We start from the raw sequence: 23639 nt of genomic DNA on the forward strand, positions 1-23639 counted from the left end.
AGGGGCTTTCTTTCATCGACTTTTAGTTAAATTTACTTTGTCCAAAATTTAATTCTGAGAATTTAGAGCTTATCCGGAGATTTTTTTGTGTGAAAACCATTTCTTAATGAGAAAAAGCTTTTTGTTTGAAGTGATTCGGTTCGGATAAAGGGGGTAAGTGCATTACTTTTTTATTCTACTGTATCTGGTTTTGTTCGCGTTGTCTGTCGATGTACGTAACTCAAAAGCAAGTGATAATTGTTTACGAAAGTGCAGTCATTTTTCTGGCTGATCATCGGAAGGTTTTTTTTTAATAATGTGGCTTCATTGAACCCGCCATCTTCTAAAACGACGATAGGGTTATCGGTGTGACCCCGGAATTGAGCCCCGCCCCGCTGTAGAAAAGGTCTCCTCTGTCATCCCGTGATTGGCCAATTCCAGGCCAATCAGGTGTTTAGGGCCGACTACTGCTTTCATTTCGCTTTACGGCTTATTTGGGAAAGTATGACAACAATGCATGAGGTATTTGCTGGCGCACAAACGACAAAAAAAAACCCGGCGCATGACATTCGGGCGCCAAATTTTTCTTCAAGAGGTGAGAAAAAAATATTCGTTACCGTATCATAGGTTAGGGTTAATATATAACTTAATTCGTAGTTTCCCACAAGTAGTTCCCATTCGTTGGACTGTCTGAGAAATACTGTTTATTTCCATCTCTTGTCAGCCAAAAATGAAGCATGGCCTTCGAAAGGTCAGTTTTCTTCTGTGAGTCAACATCCAGCATAAGCAAGGTGAGCTTAACAATGTAGATCTTTTGTAACTGCTTGTAAATGATATTTTAAATTGGTGGTGTCAGTCATAGGATGTGGGGCTTTGTTTCCCATTTCTGGTCTGGTATTATTCACATGCAGTTTTGGACAGCAATTTAGGACGAAAAGAGTTGCATGGGTTTTGATCATTGTGATCATCTTGCAGGTATACATGGCTAAAATTTAAAAATATTGCAATTTCTAAGTTTTGTTCGTTTTATGTTTTTCATAACATACCACAAAAGAAGTTATTGACTAAACAAAAGACCAGATATGGTTGCAGAGATACGAGCCATTTGCTACACTTGCACACAGGTAATCTTAACAGCCTTCATCTATTGAAATTTCAGCATATTTTGTTTAGCTCAAACGCTTGGCTGGTTACCTAATGCTGGATGAATTGATTTCTTTTTCTTTATCTGTTGCACAGGAGTTTTGGATACTTGGGATATAAAGAAAGCCACCTGCTGAGCGTATCTGTAAGATGTGGTGTAGCCCTTTTATACCTTCAGCATTTAGTGCATTTATATCATATGGATCCTTACTTTGCCAATAACATCGATCATCATTTGGACCAAATGTCAAACAAGTAATGATACAAGTACATATTATGTTTTTCTTATATGATATTGAATTTTAGATTTTTTTTACAGGAATTTTGATCAAATTTACCTTGTTGAATTTGAGTTTAAGCTTCTCAAAAATGAGTGTATTTATTAACAAGAAAACCACGAGTAAAAAAATTGTGCAGCATGCAACTGCTCATTGACAGGTTTATTTTGAGTCTTTTTATGCTATTAACGTCGTTTATATACCGTCAGGAACCGTACACTATTGTTGCAGTAGTTGTGAAGCTTAGTTTCGTTTCTTGAAAATTTCGCTATCTGCTGCAAGAAGTTATAATGAATATGTAGAAATGTGTTGTTTTTCTTTCTTTTTCAGCATCTGTGTTGAATTCCCCTATCTTTCGTCATCGTCAATAATAAACGTATAGTCAATCTTAACTACAGTGCCGGTCCAGTTATAGAACCGGCCTGTGCGCGGTTCTATAACTGAATGGTTCTATAACCGAGCAGCCGATCTCAGAGCCACCTATCGTCGATTCTTTCATCACACAGATTTTGACAGTATGTGAATGTAAAAGCGAATAGCACAGGGATAGTGCTGATCTCTATGCAACTACCCAGAATAGGGGGAAGGGGGTTCTTATATTAGAATTTAATACCTCAACCATTCCTGCATTATTTTACCAACAATAAGGTTCTACCACAAAGAGAATGCCCCATCAACGATTGGTCATTATATAAGATACAGTGCCGGTCCACTTCTAGAAACCCTTAGCTATGGAACCGGCTCGGTTATCGAACCGATTTTTATTTCCCCTGTTTCAGCGCCCATAATTAATAAATGGAAAAAAACAAAACGACACGAAAAGTGTCATTTTGTAATACAGTTATTTAAAAATTCTGATAACATTAAAAGGCAAAGAGAAAAGCAGCACGATAAGTCATTTGTTTTATTGTTTTCCGCCTGAATTCGTTTGGAAGGCTATTATTTTACGTAAAGTCATTAAGCCAATTTGTACTATTGTCTAAAATTGCTAAAACCAATTTCAATAACATGTGCTTGTACGTTTTAAAATGCGTAATCCGTACGTTCGAACCCAAAAATATGGATTTAGTTCAAAATACAGCCAATGGCGGCGCTGAAACACGGCAAGGAAAAATCGGTTCGATAACCGAGCTGGTTCTATAGCTAAGCGGTTCTATAAGTGGACCGGCACTGTAATAGTTTAACAACTATTTTCCTGACTTTTTTTATTCAATACTAAGTTATTAACGGGTTTATTCCTGTTTAACATATAGAATTTTTATCAAATTATTTAAGTGTTTCAAGTGCTAACTTTAATAGCGGAAAATGCCCGAAAACATATCCCCAACATTTTTGCGTCAAATTATATGTTAGCACCAAATACTAGCATTTAACAGTATCAAGCGTCGAATAAAAAATAATTAGCAACTTTGTATCAGGAATTTCTACTGCAGACGGTCTCCCGAACACTATAGCCACCTATTGGTACGATATTCAGTTTTCTACATTGGATTTCAGCGATCGTCTGGGGCTAGGGTAAGGTATGTAGCAACTTCCACTTCTAATACTTCAAATGCCATAAGGTTCACGTGTAAAAGATATGAATTTTCGTAATCCTTGCTTAATTTGGTTTAAAATACATTATTCCGCTGCGAAATTTAAAGCTGATCACACCGCTGTTGAAGGAAAGCGTAAACTTATAACTTGTCATGTTGGAAAAGAACCGATAATGTTTGCTCCGCGTTTTAACGGCTTGTTACCCTAGTTAAACCTTCTCCGATAAAAGTTACTATTTCACGATCATCTGCAGAATTACCCGTTTAATACAGTTCATTTTTTTAAACTACGAAAACAACAACAGTTTTCCGTCAAACCTTTTCACATCTTGGCTTGGCATTGCTATGGTAACGATTTCAAGTTTAAAAAATTGTGTACTTTTAGCAATTAAGAATTTAAAAATGTTAATTGGATTCATAAAATTATCCAGATTTTTAATTTTTAAGATTCTGTAATAATACAATTATTCTTTTGTTCGTAAGATACTATTTCCTATTCAAAGTATTGAAACATGGCCCAACCCAAACGCACAAAAAACCGGTTTTGTTATGTTCATTTAATAAAATTAAGTTTTGGTGTAACAAAATAGCACGTTTGAAAATAGAACAATGTACAGTAGACTTTATTGAGTGTGAATTCGTCGTAATAAATGAAAAATTTAAAGCCCTACTATTGTTAAACTTTGTTAAAAAGTTGAAACTATCATCATCGATACTTTGCAGCAGATGACCCTATATATAGGCACGGTTATTTCATAGTAGTTCTCTCATTTTGCTGGCGCCCTGGTCATTCTTTGGTAAAGTATGGTTTGTTTTTTGGTATTTGTTGTGCGAGAGTGTTGAGCTTAAATTGGAAAAAACCGTAACATATGATGAAGTTATTTCAAGAAAGGTAGGGTAACGCTCAAGCGACTGAATTTGTGTATGTTCATTTTGTTGTAAGAATTTCCATGAATCTCTTACATCAAAATGAACTAGGCGGAAATTCAGACGTATTGTAATATAACTTAAATATAAGAAAAAGGAAAGCCGTCGAACAAAATAGCAGTTATCTGCTGCAGGATCATAAGCGTAACGGAAGGTATTGGCCGTCTGACGGATGTATGAACTCTTTGACAACATCAAAGACGATTGGACACGTTATTTATATAACCAAAGAGCGGGAAGTAAAAGGTTATGACACATTGACAAGTAAAGTAACCTGTCACCATCTTTCTCTATCAGATACAAAGAAAAATATAACGTTACGTAGACAGAATTGGTTCTATAAATTTTTTTTGTGTCGATATATAGTCAGGGAATGTTAGATTACACATGTTCTGCTCTCATGGAAAATGGTGCAGTGGAAGAAAGTAAATCGTATTTAGCTTGGATGAAGAGGCGACAGAGTAGATGACGAAAGTTGACAACAACACAGTCCGGTGTTTGACTCTACACGTATCAACTGTGACAGTTGCAGAGAAGTTTTTAGTTCTTGTGCAGCGCTTATCTTTTCGTAGGCACACGAAGAATATTGGTCTATTCCGTCGTCCACTCTTTCACATCCATTTCGCAAACACATTAATTAGGAAGCCACGGAACACGACAGACGCCGAGATACACGTTCTATCACCCAGGTTTTTTATTTTCTTTGATAGAACTTTTGCCAGACCCAGCTATGGGGTTTATCACCAGTGAGTCTCATGCCCGGAAAATTGGAGAATTAGGATCGAATGGCAATGTAATCTGAATACGTGGAAATGAGGAAAATCAGGCAAATTTATTCGCATTTTTCCTTCTCTGTAAAATGTAGCCGTTATTGATTGATTGTGCTTGAGGGAAAGTTGTTCTTGACATTTGTGTGCTGCCATGGTTGAAGTATGCGAAATGGAAGTGAATGAGGGGATGTAATTAAGGCGATGAATTGTTGAGGCTGCGTATTTTTCGAATTATATGATAAATCCCCTACACGTCAATTGTGATCGTGCAACCGGTTGTTTTTGAGCACCTTTCTCAGCGATTCTATTTTTTACGTCTTATTTGTTTTAATTTTGCCGTTCTTCGTAAAAGTGTTGAATTTCTAGCATTTATGTTCTAAAAAAAAAATACACTGAATTGGTGAATGGAATTGGTGAATGGGGGATAAAAAAAATGATCAATTTGCTAGATTAATTTTAAAAAGAATGTTATTAAATCTTGCTCTTTGGTTTTTGTTTCTATTTAAGAGAGGTACTTAGATTAAATGGATTGATGGTTATATGGATTGATGGTTAAATAAAAAACAACCACATAATATCCAGTTAATAATTTATTAATTAAGTTTCATTGATGAATTGATATTATTTTAAGTAAAAGTTCTGGAATGGGCCATTGCAACAACTTTTATATTTTAAATAACTCAAACCATCAAGTCTACATAAAAACAAATTTTATGTTTATGATTTTTATTAAATTTACAATCTAATGATATATAGTTATCTAGTTTTATTGATATTAAGTTTTCAGTATATGTTTGATATCGGGTCTTAAATTTCTATCATGCCATTCTTTATAATTTAAATAACTCAAAAACCATCAAGTCTACATAAAAACAAATTTCATATTCATGATTATCATTAAATTTACAATCTAAATGATGTATAGTTATCTAGTTTTATTGATATTAAGTTTTAAGTGTATGTTTGATATCAGGCCTTAAATTTCTATCATACCATTTTTTATCATTTAAATAGCTCAAAAACCAATAAGTCTACATAAAAACAAATTTCATATTCATGATTCTTATTGAATTTAGCATCTAAATCGTATATAGTTATCTAGTTTTATTTGTATTAACTTTTTAAGTAAAAGTCGGGCTTGGTGTTTTGTCGGGCCTTAAATTTCTATCGTACCTACGTTTATCTTTGAAATAACTCGAAAACCATGAAGTCTACATAAAAACAAATCTTATATTCGTGATTCTTATTAAATTTCCAATCTAAATCGTGTAGTTATCTTGTTTTATTGACATTATTATTTTAAAGTAAAAGTTGTGAACCAGGGCCTAAAATGTCTATTGTACCTACTTTTATATTTGAAATAACTCAAAAACCATGAAGTCTACAAAAAAACAAATTTGATATTAACGATTCTTGAAAATGAAAATACAAATTTTGAATAATACAACGTTTAATTACATTATTTTTTTTTATGTTTCCGCATGGTGTATTAGTAACGGTGGGACAACTCTTCGTTATAACGGCCTATCTCGGGTGAAGGCTATTTGTGGTCCAGGTTACCTATAGTGAGAGACGCTTATATATTGATAAAAACTAAAAACCTACTTGAAAAATTTTCTAAGTCCAAACAAACTTGTCCCATTATCCCATTACCTGTTACATATCAAAATTAACTTCTAACCTTTGTGTAGTTATATTATCGTATTTTTATGTTTAGTTCGTATAGAATGTGGAAGTAGTGGAAAAAAATCTTGTTTGTACTTGTCGCTCCTTAACAAAATAAAAATCAACAACATTGGCAACTAATATAGAATTGAAATGTGTGAAAAACAGTGGAAAGTGAAAAAAAACGTTAGGAAAAAAAAAAATTGCAGATTTATGCTTCTTCGAACTCGAACTCCCATTAGTCATGTTCTATCCATTCGATATATAATTATCTACTCTCCTGCCGCGACACTAGTAGATCTCCTTCTTTGCCATTCAGTGGTTGGCGAATAATCTAGTTCGTAAATAGTTCCGATGGTGGCGTTGGCTATAAGTCTCCTCAGTTACCACATCCACCTCCTCTGAAAACAAGCTTCATTCGAGATAGGCCTTAAAATGGAGAGTTGTCCCACCATTACTAATACACCATGAATACACCATGGTTTCCGTTTTCCAATAGGCAACGTTGCAGGAGGGGGGAGGGGGTCGCTTGCTTCTGAAGTACCTGACTTATTCCCGCATTTTCCCCCGCCATTGTGGTCGATGGATTTGCTAGAGATTCTTTGCCGCCATTCTGACAATCGGCCCTGTCAGAGACTGTCGTGCAGATATTGCTTTTGGTTTTAGAACATTCTGGTAATATGTTTGTGCATATGTTGGTCCAAACATAATTTCTAAAGTGAGTGATAACGGGATAATTGTGTTTCGTTTAGGTTTTGAATGCGCGGAAAATTTGACGAATTTTACTCACGTAATTATTGATTGAAAAAAAGTGAGCTTTGCCGTTGTTGGAGAAATAGAACAAAGTTGTAATCTGAATACGTAGAAATGGAGTAATGACTGGCAAATTAAATAACATTTTTTTCTTGTAAAACGAATTTTTCTAGCTGTCTGAGTGATCATGCTCTAGGGAAATGTGTATTTCAAAGTTTGTCGTCTTAAAAACCATGGTTTTAAAGATAATGATTGCGAAACAACAAGGTAAGTGTTTTCTTGTATTCCTAGTGTGATTACTTTAATATGGTTTTACTCCTAGTGTCATGAAGCTGGCCACACCTTGAAAGGTTGCCTAAATCTATTCAGTGGGTTGATGGAAGATGGAAAGCCTCATGAGCAATACTTTCCGGAAGCTGTGACATACAATGAAAAGGAACTGTTTAAGGGCATCGTCTGTTGGGAACGCTTTAACAATTTTGATAAATTTGTCCTTCTGGTAAGCCATTTCTCGAAACTGTATTTTGTGAGTTAAAAATATCTATTGGGTCTGCTTTAGGTTACAGGAAAAGATGTACCTCAATACATAACACCATTTGCAGAAGCCAGCCTCCGCCATCTACTACTTCAAAGCATTAAAAATTCTGGCTACATATAACCAACACGTGTTCAGAAAGCTTCAGTTGTAGGTATTCTTGCCAAAAGACATTTAATTGCTTGTGCTGTCATGGGCTCTGGCAAAACAGTAATCCAATTAATTAACGCTTAGTAATTTTGAAACCTGGATTTCCTCGTACTGACTTGATTCAAAGGGATCGGTGTGAACTGGGTAAGTTGAAGTAAAAGTAATTTTGTGTGGACACGCTGGTAATTACAACTACTGAAAGGTCCAATTGCATCTAAGGTATTCAACAAACCCTTTGTGTTATTCGTTGATTGAGTCATCTAAAATTTAAAAATTTTTCATGAAGGTGGTATACTTGGAACAGTTTTGAACATTGTTAGAACAAGGTGTTGCTGCTGCGTCTCATGCCATGGAGCAAAAGACAAATTGTAATTGTCGCACCCCCTCGTGAATGGGCCATTCTAATTCACCGCAAGGCGTGTAAATTCTCCTACAGTTCGGTTTTAAAGTCTGATTATATGTGGAGGAATTGTCACGAGCTATCAGCGGTCAAATCTTCAAGCTGAGTGTAATATTGTTGTCGCGACCGCTGTGCGATTCAACGATTTCCTCGACCGTGGAGTATTTGCCTTCTCGGGGGGTCAGGTTTTAAAATTTGGACGAAGCTGATCTAAATCATTTGGGCATTAAGCATACCTAGTTTTGAACAACACCAGAAGAAGACATTCAGGAAACTCAAGTAAAACCAAAAGCGCTGCTAGCAAGGGCTAAACGATATATTGCATAGATCAAATGAAAGATGATTGCTAAAGTACGCAGTGACAGGAAACGGCTCGGTTTACCTTGAGCTATGACAAAGATAAGATTGTAAGGTTGGTATACTACGACGTACGGTACTGGCATGATGTACATCAGGAACAGTAACGTATGCAAAACAACTTAAGCTACGTGCTTTAAGTTCCCGAGATGACATTCCTTACTAAATCGCCAATATCTTCCGGTATCTGACAGTTTTGGACCGCCAGATTGTTCTAATAAATTGGTATCTACTATATATGTTGGCGCTATCAAATACCGGGGCGTAATGGCGGTTTTGTATTGAACAGCGGCTGCAGAACTTGCCATGACGAGATCAAGTTCTGTGCAAATCGTAACCAGTATAAACGGGGGCGCCAAACAGTGACATAGCGGGGGGAAAGTGAGGTAAGTGACACGCCATCTATTGAACAGTAACATAGCTTGTAATAAATGTAGTTACATGACATTGTGACAGAACAAAAATAAGGTTTCTAAAACACTGTATAAACCTTATTCTTTCACGGTTTGCAAGGAAATGACTTGGAAATGGAAATAATGGCACGGTCTATGTTCAACAACCATTTGTTTAGCACCAGTAGGTAAGGAAAATTTAATTTGCATCATGTAATTTTTTTTTTTTGCCAGGTTTTTGCTGAGTGAACTTGCAGTTTTATAAAGTTATTCAAGATAACTGCAAATGGTAGTCCCGAAATCAGAAGAATTTTGTCTGACATCTTTACTACGAGAACTTTAAAAGGCCTTGTTATACCAAAGGGCGTCCAATGGAAAAATTGGGCTTCATTAACTATTCAAGTAGTTGAAATTTACAACTAAATTGTTAATGTTTAAATTTTATTGTATTTTCTTTTATTCAGACTCATTGATTCCAACAGCCTAGTTGCAAACTTTGAGCCATTGCATTGAAATGAATGTGTCTGTAATCCAATCTTCAACACTGACAAATGCCAAGGTAAACAGTTGTTTCTACGCTGAGACGTTTAATTTGACAATGATTTGGTCAATTTTTTTTTTGTACTGGTCGGCACTTCAATTTTTTTATGTTTGATGTAAGAACCAGTGTAGATGTATTCTCGTTAGAAATAATCGTAGTGTCCTAAATGTGCTATTATTTAGTGAAAATGGTATTGTACGAAGCTTATCAATTATTTCTTATTTATTCGGATTTAGCAACCACCTTTCGATACTTAAAAGCGAGGACCGAATGGCACCTACACTTGGACTGGATCAGACCGTTATTTGGTCGAATGGCTAGCAGCAAAATTAAACTTTACGTAGGTTGAACGTAATTTGTCTGCTTGTTTGTTGTTTGTTATTCTAAAAAAACTACCCTCTTTATTCCACAGGTATTCGTTCGTGCTAATTAATCAAACTATTGCGAATATGTACGGGACGCATGAGGGTTTGTTCTTTCAACTCATCAATGATGAGGTAGCGGGAAATGGTTTATGCATTGATTTTCAGTAGATAACTTATGTGCATCATGTTTTTCTATTTTTATATTCTGTAAGGTTATCGATGGCGTGGCGAACTCTTTCTACTTAACGATGGATTGTGTAGAAAGGATGGACTATACTTTCCTGACATGTGGGGATGGATTTAGCCTTGTTGTGCCATGTATCAATGGAATGTGAAGAACACTGAGTCCGTCTACCATTGATTCAGAATCAAAGAACCAACCCAAAGAAGTAAGCAATATTTCGCAGCAAAGAAGTCTTTTTACTTCATTTGGATTTCATATGATCTACGTGATGAACATCATGACGAATCAAGGTGATAATCAAGTTTTTTTTTGCACTTAAGAAATTTTGGTTTGTTGAAGCCAAGTGTCACTTAATGTTTGCTTTTTCAAATTAACAGAAGGAGGGAGTGAGGCTTTCAGTTATTTGTCGTTTCGAATTATGACGGGAATTTGGGTTCTCTGCGCAACGGTGCTAGTTAATTCTTATACTGGAATTGTGATTTCATCGCTTACAAAGCCGCGTATGAAGCCCACCATCAACTCGTTCGAAGATTTGGCAGCAAGTAAAGAAGTTTTAATAGTTCTTAGGCACGACACGGCGATGGGAGAACAAATATTGGTAAAACCTATTTTAAATTGTTACAAGTATTATTATACGGATACGGAGAAGTGTTTCGCAGACTCTAAAAGCGAAGTCGCTCGCAAAGTTCTGATCCAGCTCACTGACGTAACAAGCGCCTTTTTAATTCTTGGCATTGGTACTGGGCTTGGATTCTTCACGGTTTTGGTTGAACAGATTTATTCAAACTACAAAATGCACTGACATCGTTAGTTGGCGTTAAGAAAAAAAAATTAACAATTCTTCAGTTTGATGGTAAGCTTGATTAGTGGATAATCCATTAGTAACTTTTTTTACATTTTCAAAGTAAGCTTTAATGTTGGAGAGAAGTAGCGTTAGTTAGTAGTGAAGCTTAGTTTCGTTTCTTGAAAATTTCGCTATCTGCTGCAAGAACTTATAATGAATATGTAGAAATGTGTTTTTCTTTCTTTTTTAGCATCTGTGTTGAATTCCCCCATCTGTCGTCATCGTCAATAATAAACGTATAGTCAATCTTATCTAATAGTTTAACAACTATTTTCCTGACTTGTTTTATTCAATACTAAGTTGTTAACGGGTTTATTCCTGTTAAACATACGAAATTTTTATCAAATTATTTAAGTGTTTCAAGTGCTGACTTTAATAGCGGAAAATGCCCTAAAACATCCCCAACATTTTTGCCTCAAATTATATGTTAGCACGAAATACTAGCGTTTAACAGTATCAAGCGTCGAATAAAGAATAAGTAGCTACTTTGTATCAGGAATTTCTACTGCAGACAGTCTCCCAAACCCTATAGCCACCTATTGGTACGATATTCAGTTTTCTACATTGGGTTTCAGCGATAGTCCGGGGCTAGAGTAAGGTCTGTAGCAACTTCCACATCTAATACTTCAAATGCCATAAGGTTCACGTGTAAAAGATATCAATTTTAGTAATCCTTGCTTAATTTAGTTAAAAATTTTTGTAAGTTCGTTTTGGAAATACATAGGATTGAATAACTTTGATGTGTCACGCTAGCGCTGTAGCGTACTGGCGCGCCAGTAGTTTTTTAATTCGGTGTATTTCCAAAACGGTTAATGTTATGGAAAAAATGGCAATTTTCTCGGAATCAGCCTTAAATTTGGAGTATATTCTGTCATTTTCAAGCAATTCCAGCGATGGTCAATTTTTGACGGTTTTGGAGGCAATTTTCTCACGGTCATTTTCTTCGTTTTTCTCCATTTTGTTAAGTTAAATGTCAAAACAAAGCCGATATTCGTGATCAACGTTCAATTTCGCATCGGAATAATGTATTTTCAACTAAATTAAGTAAGGATTACGAAAATTAGTATCTTTTACACGTGAACCTTATGGCATTTGAATGATTAGAAAACTGAATATCGTACCAGTAGATGGCTATAGTGTTTGGGAGACCGTCTGCGGTAGAAATTCTTGATACAAAGTTTGTTACTCGTATTTTATTCGACGCTTAATACTGTTAAATACTATTATTTGGTGCTAACATACAATTTAACGTAAAACTGTTGGGGATATATTTTAGGGCATTTTTCCGCTATACTGTTTGATGGGTCGTCTGTCAGTATAAATTCATTGTTTACCACATTTAAGCTTGTAGCATTTTTGTTATGCTGGCATGTAATCTAAGTTTTGTAATTTTAGGTGATGGCATTCGCGTTACGTTTAAGTCAAGACCAACTCTACAATGGGATAAATTTTTCGTAGAATAAGTCATGCTGATGGTAAAATGTGTATTCAATTTTGAATAACTTTTGAATTTCCTTCTCTGTATGTGCAGTGACGTGACAGTACTGGTTGGTGGGGTTATCTAGGGAGAAATCTTTCCATTCTCCCATCCAATCTGTGAAACTATTTTGATTGTTTGTTATAACTACACCAACATTCCCTGCGTAACCCAATAATACAAAACTTACCTTTATAAACCCGAAAGACAACCAGCCATCTCCTTGTTTTAATTTGGTTTTTGCATAGTATCTTGCTGTGCGAGAGAAAACTAAAAAGTTGTTTCTTAAATTGAATTCGCCGTACATTTTGAAATGTGTTGCAACGTTGCTTGAGTTTTGTGAACAGCCATCAGTCGCCATTTGCTAGTTCATTGTCGTGTGTGAAACTTGTTGGTGTACATCTGACGGGCGAAATATTGGACACATCAGGCAGAATTGGTAAAGTAATAGTTGAGTGAACGTTTCGCCAAGAAAACATTGTTAACCAAAGACATTGATTCTAATTTTAACAAAAACATTGTTCCACAAGAAACTTTAATTTGAGAATACCTAACGATATTTGAAACTCCTTTCCAAATTACAAAATGAATTACTATTAAGATTTCTACTACATTACTAAGAAGAAACTATAAGAAGTAATTCTTTTCATGCTGACTCATTTGTTTGTTTCTTTCTAAATTTTAGGGAAGCACAAGTTGTGAACAAGATATTGTAGTGTCTTTGCCATCGTTCTCTCATCTCCATGCCAGATGGCCATTAAGAAGGATCATAAATGTGTGGTAATATGATTCTTCCACATTCTACTATTGCATTATTCTTTTCCATTATTTTCATCTCATACCATTAACAAGTATTAAAGTGTAAACAATTCATTTAAATTCAACAATTAATTTTCTTTCATGTTATCAGCTCTCCCATAGAATGTGACGTAACTTCTGTTACAATTACGTGGGACCTAGAACGCAGACACTCTACCGGTATAAGTATAAAGAATTTATGTTAATAATGTATAATAACACAATTTATGAATCACGTCTTTTACTCAAGGTAACGAACATACAACGAAAATACTTCACCTAATTATAACAATAAAGAAGGTTAAGAGAAATTAATAAACCTGATGTCCGACCATGATGTAGTTGTAGCAGTAAAGTTACAAAGGACGATCCTTGTCTGAATGTGAAGTTTCAGCGTTGGCTACCGCCTTAAATACTCGCAGACACGTGCCACGTCATTGCTTTCCCGAAAGAAAAATGTAGGGTAGGGGAACCTAATTCTGAAGGTCGACAGGTCAAAGGACAAATTTTATTTCCAGGTAAGCAAGAGGTTGTGGCCATTCCCCATCGATTGACCTAATGTGTTTCCAAGGGCCTAAAACAGTCGAATAACCTCGGGCAATTCACAAAAAGAAGAAAAGGAAGACAAAAAAAAAAGCAAGTGGCTCAGTACTTCGTTTACCACCACGCCATGAACAAGTGTAGATTTCTTGCATGCAATCCCGGTGTAGTGATTCACAGAACTTTCGCACGTGCACTTGGTTCTCGTCCATAATCTGTATGAGTTTCTTAAGTAGTAGATTCATTAATTACGCACTAACAACGCATCAGCATCTGGTTTAGTCTCTGCACTGGTTTTGGTCAGTTGTTGAATTGTGTTAAGTTGGGTAGTACGATAAGTTTAGATGCAATAGATATACGTAGATTACGGTAAGGATAAGTAAATCTAGGATTAGGGTAAGACTAGCGCTACTTTAAGTAAGGTGTATTGCATCTCACTCGTTCTGGTTGCACAGCACTACCTCGGCCATTTTCCTTCATTTACCTGTAGTGTTCGTTCGCTAAACATTTCCAAGCAATTCCATGTTATTACCTGTTCACACATCTTGCCAATGCTCCACCAATCCCAACATCCTCCATATTGATACATAACGAATCTATTTTTTGTTTTCAGGAATTTGTAATTAAATTTGATTGTAATTATTGCACGTTAATTCTAATTATTTAAGCGCATTTTTTTCTGTTTTGTTTGGTCATTCAGGAGCGGGGTGAAGATGTTGGACGTCGCAGATCGTCAACGAAACAATTAGAACAGCTCCAAGAATTTGCAAGGTAAGGTATTTACCTTAACAATTTTTCTTAACACGTTTTTTTTTAATATATAAGGTGCCAATATCACTGAAGACGGGTGAGTGACAAGGATCGTTGCTGTGACATCAGATTTATTGCTAAAATCTACACCAGGATTATTGCTAAGGTTTGCTAGGTATTAACCTTTTAAGATTTAATGTTTAATTGTGGTATCTTTGTGTCTGTGTTTAGGAGAGTTGACAGTACCAATGAGGAAAATTGCTGAATTGTCGAGGGTCGTCGATGGAATTATCGGAGTTATCATCACTAAAGATTGTGAAGTACCAACCTTAATAATTTTAGGTTTATGCATATTTTAATCGAATATTTTCTTTTTTTTTTTGTGTTTACAGAAGAGGTAATAGCACCATTGAAAAAGATTGTTGGAAATTGAGGATCGTATTTGGAGTTACCAAAAATGGGCATTGGTCTTAGGTATCAATTCTAAAATTTTACATTGTTGGGCTGTCATTTGTGTTTTTTAAATGTATATCGGTGGTCTCGCGATACTTCCGACGAGGGTGACTGGGAAACGAGGATTATTACCAAGCATTTTACGGTATTGACCTTAAAATTTCAAGTATCTAATGCTGTGTTTGCTGTTTCTATCTTATGTATCTAGAAAGTAAAAGAGCGGAGATGTTGCACATTGAAGATGATCACCCAGCCCCGAGATGGAAGCCCACTAGGACGGTTGAATAATGGACGATGAAATGGATAAGTATTGCCAAAACATCATTTATGTTCTTTTTTTTACACTGTTACTTCATCGTTTGAGTTCCCAGAAAAATTACGAAGGAATGTAAGGTACTAACCTAAGAAATTCTTGGTAAAACGTGTTTTTTTTTGGTTTTGTTTGTGTGTATTTAGAAGGGGCAATAGCAACACTATGGATCACTGGACAATGACGTGTTCCGTCGGGCTGATCGCCAAGTATTATGTATTAGACATATAATTTCAAATATTTAATCTTATTTTTTGTTTTTTTGTTTTAGAATGTTATAGAGGAGATCCGAGACTGGAGTTTACTAGCTGTGTGAAAAAATTGGACGATGATTCAGATAAGTATTGCTAAATTGTCATTTATTTCATGTTTAAACTGCTATCTGTATGTTTTGTCTGTTACCCTGCAATTCCTTTTTCCCCACTATTATTTTCTGGCCATTGGGTTATGGTTTCACCTTGCACGGGCATGCACTTTCACTACACCTTTGCCCCATGGTTCTTTTACTGCTTTAGTTAGATTGTATGCACCGGGTAGGGATGGTTCTATTTAGATTATGTAGTACAGCTAACATTGGGATAACGGTTGATAATGGGTTGGTGTATTTCAATTAACACTAATTTTGTTCACAAGATTAATTGATTTGATTTTTTCTGTTTTGTTTTGAATGTGGTCTAGTGTTCTGCAAAATGGAATGGCATAATTTACCTAGTTTGGTCGATCGGTTCAACCCGTTTTAATAAGCCGATGAAATTTGATGGGGCTAAAACACGTCACATTCTACAGGGATTAGATATTTAATATCAAATCCAAGTGTCATCTTACCGACTATTGTCATACAGGCTAGGCTTGAAGACAAGATTGAGCAACATAAACAGGCTGTAAATCTGGTTTACCATGCGGGGGGTTGTAGTAGTTGTATGGATTTCAGGTTGATAAGAGTTGAATATAATAGTGTAACAAATTGTTAGGTCTATTGGAACTTGAGACCCTGTCATTCAATAATGATGTGGGTTTTAATAATATCCATATTCTGCGATATTTATTTCCTGCGTGTTCCGGGGCGTAAGCATCGAAATTAATAAATTTATTGCATTTCTTTACTAATCGGTACATTGTTATAAATGTATATAGATGAATGTCAACTTGTTGAAGGAAAAAAAGGGTGGGATGTGTCCTTCAGCATCAATTGTTTCTCCCATTTTACTTTTATTGAGTTTTCACCTCAGTTTTTTCTGAGTGTATAAAGTTAAGCAAACCAAGGAGACTGGTACATATTTCAAATTTCATGTTAACGATTTTTTATTTGGCATTTAATTCACGTTTGATTGTTTTAGAATATACTGAAGACTTGAAGTGAACGGGAAGATATGGCAGAATAATCTACACTGTAGATTATCACTTCATATGTCGGTGTAGTGATTCAGAGAACATTCGCAAGTCCATGTAGTTTTCGTCTACAAGCTAGATATGTTCGTTTTTTTCCCTACAAACTGACTAGAATAACAAATTTGTTAAATGAACTGGTGATGTGTATGTTGGAAAGCAGACATATTGTCATAAATTAAAAATTAATGCGTAGCGAAAAAAGATATTAGAAATCGATCGATAGATAAAATATTACTTACCGATTGGGTTTCATTTAATATAATGACGTAAATTAATACGTCACCCCACGGAAAAGGAAATAATACCGCATAATAATATAAATAGTCTGTAAAATACAAAGCACTTCTAATGATTAGGGTGGATGATATTGGTGTTATTGATATTTGATTAAAAAATCGGTGACGGTTATTGTACATATGTTGTTGTATAATAACAGTTATTGATTTAAAAGTCGGTAGGTAAAAAGAGATTTAAGTTATAAATTAAATAAAATTAGTAAATTAAAAAAACAAGCAGTTACTCGCTCAATAAATTATGAAGGATAAAAAAATGTAACACTGTTTAACATGTTTGCACATGCAGCTGTTAAGCAAACAAGTATAAATGATATATCTTTACAAATTCATTCATTCATATCCAACCTTGGCCGTAGACGTGACGTGAATCTATAGCAACGTTTGTAGTAGGGCTTTACATCGTAAAACTCTGTCATACTGTATTGGTCTAATATCAGTTAACAGATTGAGCTTATCTTGCAACAAATGAGACTTTGTCTTGCATCCACACTGCCTTGAGCAAAAGATGAATTATTCAATGTTTTTCTCGATTTGTTTTTTTTTTTCGCTTTTTTTTTAAATTTTATGTTTTATTTGTTCTAGTGGCTATTTTGTGCTCGCGTTTGACGAGCGAAAGAGTTTTATGTATTAATTTAATACCGATTATATTTGATTATTTGTGATTTTATATCGCGTAGATTAGAATAACCAATTAGAGTTATTTGTTTATTTGTTTAATTTTCTGTATCTTCAGTAACTGAGAAACATTCATACAATCATTTGACATTGACACATTTTATCATAACTCAAACACACACACATACAACTGACATTATACACAACACATACATATACTTTTACAACTAATTAATTTTCAGTAACTATGTGGTATCGAACCCTCATCTTTGGCGTAGCTTGCCGATGCTCAACCCTTGAGCTATAGTCACATACGATTTCAATGTTTTATACCTTGAGTCAACGCACGAATATATTGTATAGTTAATATTTTAATCTTGCTACTATATTTGTCAGTCTGACCAGTGTTTGTAAATATCTCGTAGTATATCTGTAGAGTGTCCGGCTACGGTATCAGAAGATAGAGGTTCTAATCCAGTGAGCGGTATCAGAAGACGAGGTTTCAAATCGTACGCATTGCTAAAGATATCGGCAAACATGCATTAAATACTTTTATGTTTATTATATTATTTTTATTGAATACGTGTAATAAGTTGTCTAAAGATCACTTGCAAAAATGGTTATCGGCAGAATGTAACTCATGGCTCAATGGTAGAGCATCGGCTTCGTAAGTCGAATGATTGGGGATCGATTCCCAAAAGAGTTTAACTATAAAATACATGATTCAATTGAACAAAATATACGATATAGTAATATCGAAGGTTTCTGAAATTGCAACTGCTATGCAACAATCCCAAATGCAGAAACCACCATGATGCTCGGAATTCTATCAAGAGATTCAAATATTGCAATATATATGAAGCAATCTAAATGCAAAAATTATTAAAGATTTTCCTTTCTGCACAACGAACGTAGCTCAATTGCATGGGTTCAAATCCCAAATAACTATGTCGATGCTATACCATTGAGATACTTGTGACACTTCAGGAAAGTTTAAGTCTTTAACACTTACGTAACGTAACAGTGCGCGCAAGTCAATGAAAAACCTGATCCCACTGGGGGGATGTAGGGGGGCAGACGCCAGAAAGGCAAAGCGTCCGCTTCCCAACACGAAGGTTCCTGGTTCGATTCCCAGGTTAGGTTTCCGATTCCACAGGTCTCCTACCTTCCCAGATGTCACGATTCCACGGGGCCAGTCGAGTTGGGTAACTTCGTGCGAAGCACGCGAACGGATATTTTACAAAAAGTTTATCTGGAAAATTTAAAAAATTTCAATAAATATGATATGTTACTCTTTATTGAGTATATAGGAATTTTTATAATTTACAACGGGTTTTAACCGTAGTATAGTAAATATGATACTACTCTTTATTGAGTATATAGAAATTTACAACGGATTTTAACCGTAGCCATCATCCTCTGCCTAGAGAGATAAATGAATGTTAGAAATCTTATAAATAGTATTTTATTAATTTAATTTAATATCACGGCTTGTACTTTTGGGATTGTTGCATAGCAATTGCAATTTTAGAAACATCGTGTTTCGTATAATTTGTTAATTTGAATTGTTTATTTTATGGTTGAACTCTTTTGGGGATCGATCCCTAATCATTCGACTTACGAAGCCGATGCTCTACCATTGAGCCATAAGTTACATTCTGCCGACAACAATTTTTGGAAGTTATTTTTAGACAACCTATTACACATTTTCAATATATATAATATAATAAACATAAATGTATGTATTGCATGCTTGCAGATTATTTTAGCATTCCGTAAGATTTGAAACCAAGCCTTCTGATACCGTAGCAGGACTCGACTCACAAGCTATAACACTTGTGAATTGTATGGTCAGACCAACCAATGGTATAGCGAAACGTCATCTTTTACACATTTTCATACATTTGAGTGACAGTAAAATTATAAGATATTTTATATTCAAACATCATCTGCTAATTTTACCCTTCACTGGATTTGAACCTCTGTCTTCCGACGTCGTAGCCGGACCCTCTACAGATATCCCATGATACATGTACCAACATTGGTCAGACTGACAAATAGTATAGCAGGATTAAAATACTAACTATACAGTATGTTCGTGCGTTGACTCAAGGTATAAAACATTGAAATCGTAAGTGACTGTAGCTCAATGGATGAGCATCGGCAAGATACGACGAAGATTAGAGTTCGATACCCCATAGATACTGAAAATTGTATTGGTGTAAAAGTGTATATGTGTGTTGTGTGTAATGTATATTGTATGTGTGTTTCAGTTACAATAAAATGTGTTTGTTGTGTCCAAGTTTCCTAGGTATTGAAAATACAAAAATTAGACAATTATATATAAATCGGTTCTTCTAATCTACACGGTGTTAAATCACAATATAATCGTTATTAATATAATACATACTCGCTCTTCAAACGCAAGCAGAGTTGACATTAGAACACATAAAATATACGCTAAATTTAACAAGCGAAAAACTAAAACGAAAAAATTAAGTTTTGAATGAAACCCAATTTTTAGAGTTCATAAAGGAATAGTTATGGGCAGACAAAGTTATTTTTTCCAAGATTAGATTTACCTGTTTATTGATATTAGAACATAAAATTGTTACAGAGTTTTACAATGAAAAATCCTACTATAAGCTTTGGCACAAATTCGTGTCACTTTTACAACCAGGATTGTACAGATTAGATTAAACCCCTTTTTTTTTTACCATTTTACTGTTACATAGTGCAATAACTGCGGATTTTTAAGTCAATTATATTGACAACCTACTCATTTGTTGTAAAAAAACCACCGTAGCAAATTTTATGGCTACTATACACCCATTCATACAGTTCGTAAATATCAGCTTATACATTTTACTATTCACAAGTAAAATGTCTTAATCATCACCAGATTTATCGATCTGCTAATATCATAGTATAAATAAATCCCCCACAATTCATTCCATTATTTTCTTTTTTACCTCATTCGTGCAACAGCGAAAAAACCATTCCATTCTTGTAACATACTTCATTATTTATCTTTTAATTCACCTTGAATTATAATCGTTCTCAGCTATTGGTTTTAGTTCCTTTTTTCATCACTTCCCATTTCTTCAAATCCATGGCAGAATATCTCATTCCTACGCGTTCCAATGCTCAATTCATTTGATAGCTTTGTTATTCTGATTAATCTGTAAAAAAAAAAAAACATCTCATTAATGCATACCATTTCCAAATATATTTAGAAATAAATATACGTATCTTATAACTTATGCAATGCCACGAAGCTGAATTCCAGATTCAATACAATTTCATTTGCATTGTTCAGCCAGGTTTACAAATATTAATCCTTCTCAATTGTATTATCAAATATCATTGCCTTTCCTCAACCACTTACACCGCAAACGTCAGGTTCCTATCCTATGGTTGAAACCTGAAATTTATAAACCCGAATAAATATCTTTAAATAATTCTTCTCTTTAACTTAGAAATCAATACCTGCTTAAATTGGCACTGATCAGCCATAATCGAGGTAGCACCCAACCTGTTTATATGTATAAAAAAAAAGGTTTAAAACATCGAATCAATTTTCTTACAGAGTAAGTTCTTCTACACACCAAATTAAAATGAAATTCTTCTGTTTCCTCGACTAAATTGTCAAGGTTGACGACCATCCATTGAACGCCACAAGGCTGTAGTGTTTGGCCAAGATATACAAGCCAACTTCGAAACTGATCGGTGCAATTGATTCCGAGATGCACCTTGCTGAAATGATATCTACCTGTAAGCAAAGCATATGACCAAGCAAGATACAAAAAGATACAAAAAGTTACCTCACAGGTCTAGTCTGTTTTTCAAAATCAAGGAGAATTTCTATGATTTCGTTTAAATTCTCTTCTGTGGTCAAGACTTTCTGGTTGGTGAAATGTCGTCGCCATGATGAACTATAATCCCCCGCTATCGCTACACATCCTCAAGAATCTAAAATTATCAAATCTGATTAAATGCCAAATATAACTTCGCCAATATGAAATTATCAAATATTCACCGGTATTTCTGGTTTGCTTACAAATTGTCTGCTCATAGAAGACTAAACTTCATATGCACTTTTGCAAACATTTGATACAGCGTTGCAAAACATCGAATTGGTTAAAGAAGTACTTGTCAACTTCACAACCCCGCTTCGATCGGGTCGGGGTTTTGTTGAGCGGGTGGTTTATATGGTTAGGTGGTGACAAGGTGGGGTAATAACCATAGTGTGATACCGACTAAAGATGGACTACATAAACTAAATACAAACAACCCTAACCGGTGCATTATAGCCAACAAAAGCAGTAAAAGAACCACAGTGCGAAGGTGTAGTGAATTTACGTGCTCATTGAGGTTGAAACCATAACCCACAGCATGTCCATGGAAAATAGTGGTAGGGAAAAGGAATTACAGGGAGCCTGATTGAACAAACAAATAATAGTATTAAATGTATTATGATAATTGTATTATGATAATAGTATTATGATTTGGCAATACCCACACGTTTCATCAGCTATTTACCATCCTTCTTGTGGGCTTGAAGTACCAGGTTGAACATCCACAATAACAGATATCTCTCCTCTGTAGTCGTCTAAATACATAAGAAAATACACAAGATTAAACACTTGGAATGTTAAGGTTAATACCTTATAATGGTTAGCGATAAGCCTAATTGTCTAGTGATGTACTTCACTTATGTCATAAGTCCACTTATATGCAATACAAAAAACATACACAAATGAAATTGATTAACAGTTAAAAATTTTCAAGTTAATACACTGAACCTGATGACAATTTCTGGTACCTCGTAACATTCTGGTAAGTAAACTTTACTTAATTCCCCTCGTTATCCAGTGGTCCTCTTCGAGTGTAGTGGCAGTACAGACACAAATAAAGATTTCGAAATGAATGACTTGACGTCGTTGACGATAATTCCGATAGGCCCATCAACGATCCTCGGAGTACAGCAATCTCCCTCAATTGTGCTGTCAGTCCTCTTAAATACACACAAAACCACACGGTTATATACTAAATATTTAAAGGTTATCACCTTACAAGTCTTGGCGATTATTTTGGTGGCACACACACGTTGTTTAGTATCCCCTCGCTCGTGTCGTGGGTCCATCTATATGTATATGAAGAAAACATCAATTCATATCTGAAACTTAAAATTTATACCTTGAAGACACTGGCAGTAAATAATGGTACGCCCAGCGGCCATGTTCTTCCTTGGTGGTGCTAATGACCCTCCTAAAATGACAAAAAGCAAATATGTTTAGGCATTTAAATGTTTAAGGTTAACACCTGACAAATGCTTGGCTATGATCTTGGTGACTGGCGACGACCCTCGTTGTCCAGGGATACATCTTCGTTAATATCGTTGGCCACCTAATACATAAAAACCAAAACATCAATTAATACTTGAAATTTTTTAAATTAATAACTTGCATACCTTGGCGATAAATTTGATTGTTAAGGTAATACTTGACAATCTTTGGCAACTTCACCAGCAATCCCGAGGTCCAGTAATACTCCTTGGTGATGTTGCTAGCCCTCCTATATACAGAGTAATACATACAACACGGTAAGACATTTGAAATGTTTTAAATACCTTGCAATTTTGGGCTAGGAGCTTGGCAGTGACCCTAGCTGTTCAACGGTCCTCTTCAGTAATATAGTCCTACTAGGTACACAACATTAATTTAAAACATCACACACAAAAAACAGATACTAAATTTGGAAATATATACCTCAAAACCCAGGGTGACATTCCAGTGGCTGCAATGGTGATCTTCTTTGTCCAGTGTCCTCTTCAGTCCCAGATTGCCCTCGTGATTGCAAAGAAGCGAAAGATAAAAAGAAATTTTTGAATATTTGAACAGCAACAAGTTTCTTCTTAATTTAACATGATCAGGTACTCAAATTACAGTTACATTGGAGAAAAAACCCTGAAAAAGAAGAAACATACAATTGTTTGTAGAAAATTGGTTTGTGAACGGGGACTACAGTTAAAAATAGGGTAACATAGTGAAAGAAAAAGTCTGAGATAGTGTTGTGCAAAATTAACGAAGTGAGGTGGACTATGCTTACGCCTTACTTAAAGTAGCCTTATTCTTAACTTTACACCTACTTATCCTCAACTTAATCTACATTTATCTATTTAATCTATACT

At 35.1% G+C, this 23639-nt stretch overlaps 4 long non-coding RNA genes and 1 pseudogene across 4 annotated transcripts; 2 read left to right on the forward strand and 3 right to left on the reverse strand.

The window, feature by feature from the left end:
- The first annotated feature begins 9591 nt into the window (after nt 1–9591).
- Nucleotides 9592–11069, forward strand: LOC130689094 (uncharacterized; annotated as a pseudogene).
- A 1217-nt stretch (nt 11070–12286) lies between these two features.
- Nucleotides 12287–13466, reverse strand: LOC130689259 (uncharacterized). Its single transcript, XR_009000688.2, has 3 exons — nt 13414–13466; nt 12486–12697; nt 12287–12420 (listed from the first exon to the last, which is right to left on the reverse strand). It is a non-coding gene; the product is annotated as an uncharacterized LOC130689259 (long non-coding RNA).
- LOC130689258 (uncharacterized) lies at nt 12642–13372 on the forward strand. Its single transcript, XR_009000687.1, has 4 exons — nt 12642–12734; nt 12981–13075; nt 13206–13273; nt 13344–13372. It is a non-coding gene; the product is annotated as an uncharacterized LOC130689258 (long non-coding RNA).
- A 6666-nt stretch (nt 13467–20132) lies between the features above and the next one.
- On the reverse strand, nt 20133–21863 carry LOC130689099 (uncharacterized). The gene is made up of 5 exons (XR_009000648.1): nt 21486–21863; nt 21271–21418; nt 21055–21202; nt 20936–20981; nt 20133–20870 (listed from the first exon to the last, which is right to left on the reverse strand). It is a non-coding gene; the product is annotated as an uncharacterized LOC130689099 (long non-coding RNA).
- Nucleotides 21864–21967: 104 nt separating this feature from the next.
- LOC130689100 (uncharacterized) lies at nt 21968–23408 on the reverse strand. The gene is made up of 6 exons (XR_009000649.1): nt 23218–23408; nt 23079–23147; nt 22920–23023; nt 22646–22855; nt 22272–22592; nt 21968–22058 (listed from the first exon to the last, which is right to left on the reverse strand). It is a non-coding gene; the product is annotated as an uncharacterized LOC130689100 (long non-coding RNA).
- Nucleotides 23409–23639: the final 231 nt, after the last annotated feature.

Source organism: Daphnia carinata, chromosome 9, assembly GCF_022539665.2.
Source record: "Daphnia carinata strain CSIRO-1 chromosome 9, CSIRO_AGI_Dcar_HiC_V3, whole genome shotgun sequence".
NCBI classification, from domain to species: Eukaryota; Metazoa; Arthropoda; class Branchiopoda; order Diplostraca; family Daphniidae; genus Daphnia; species Daphnia carinata.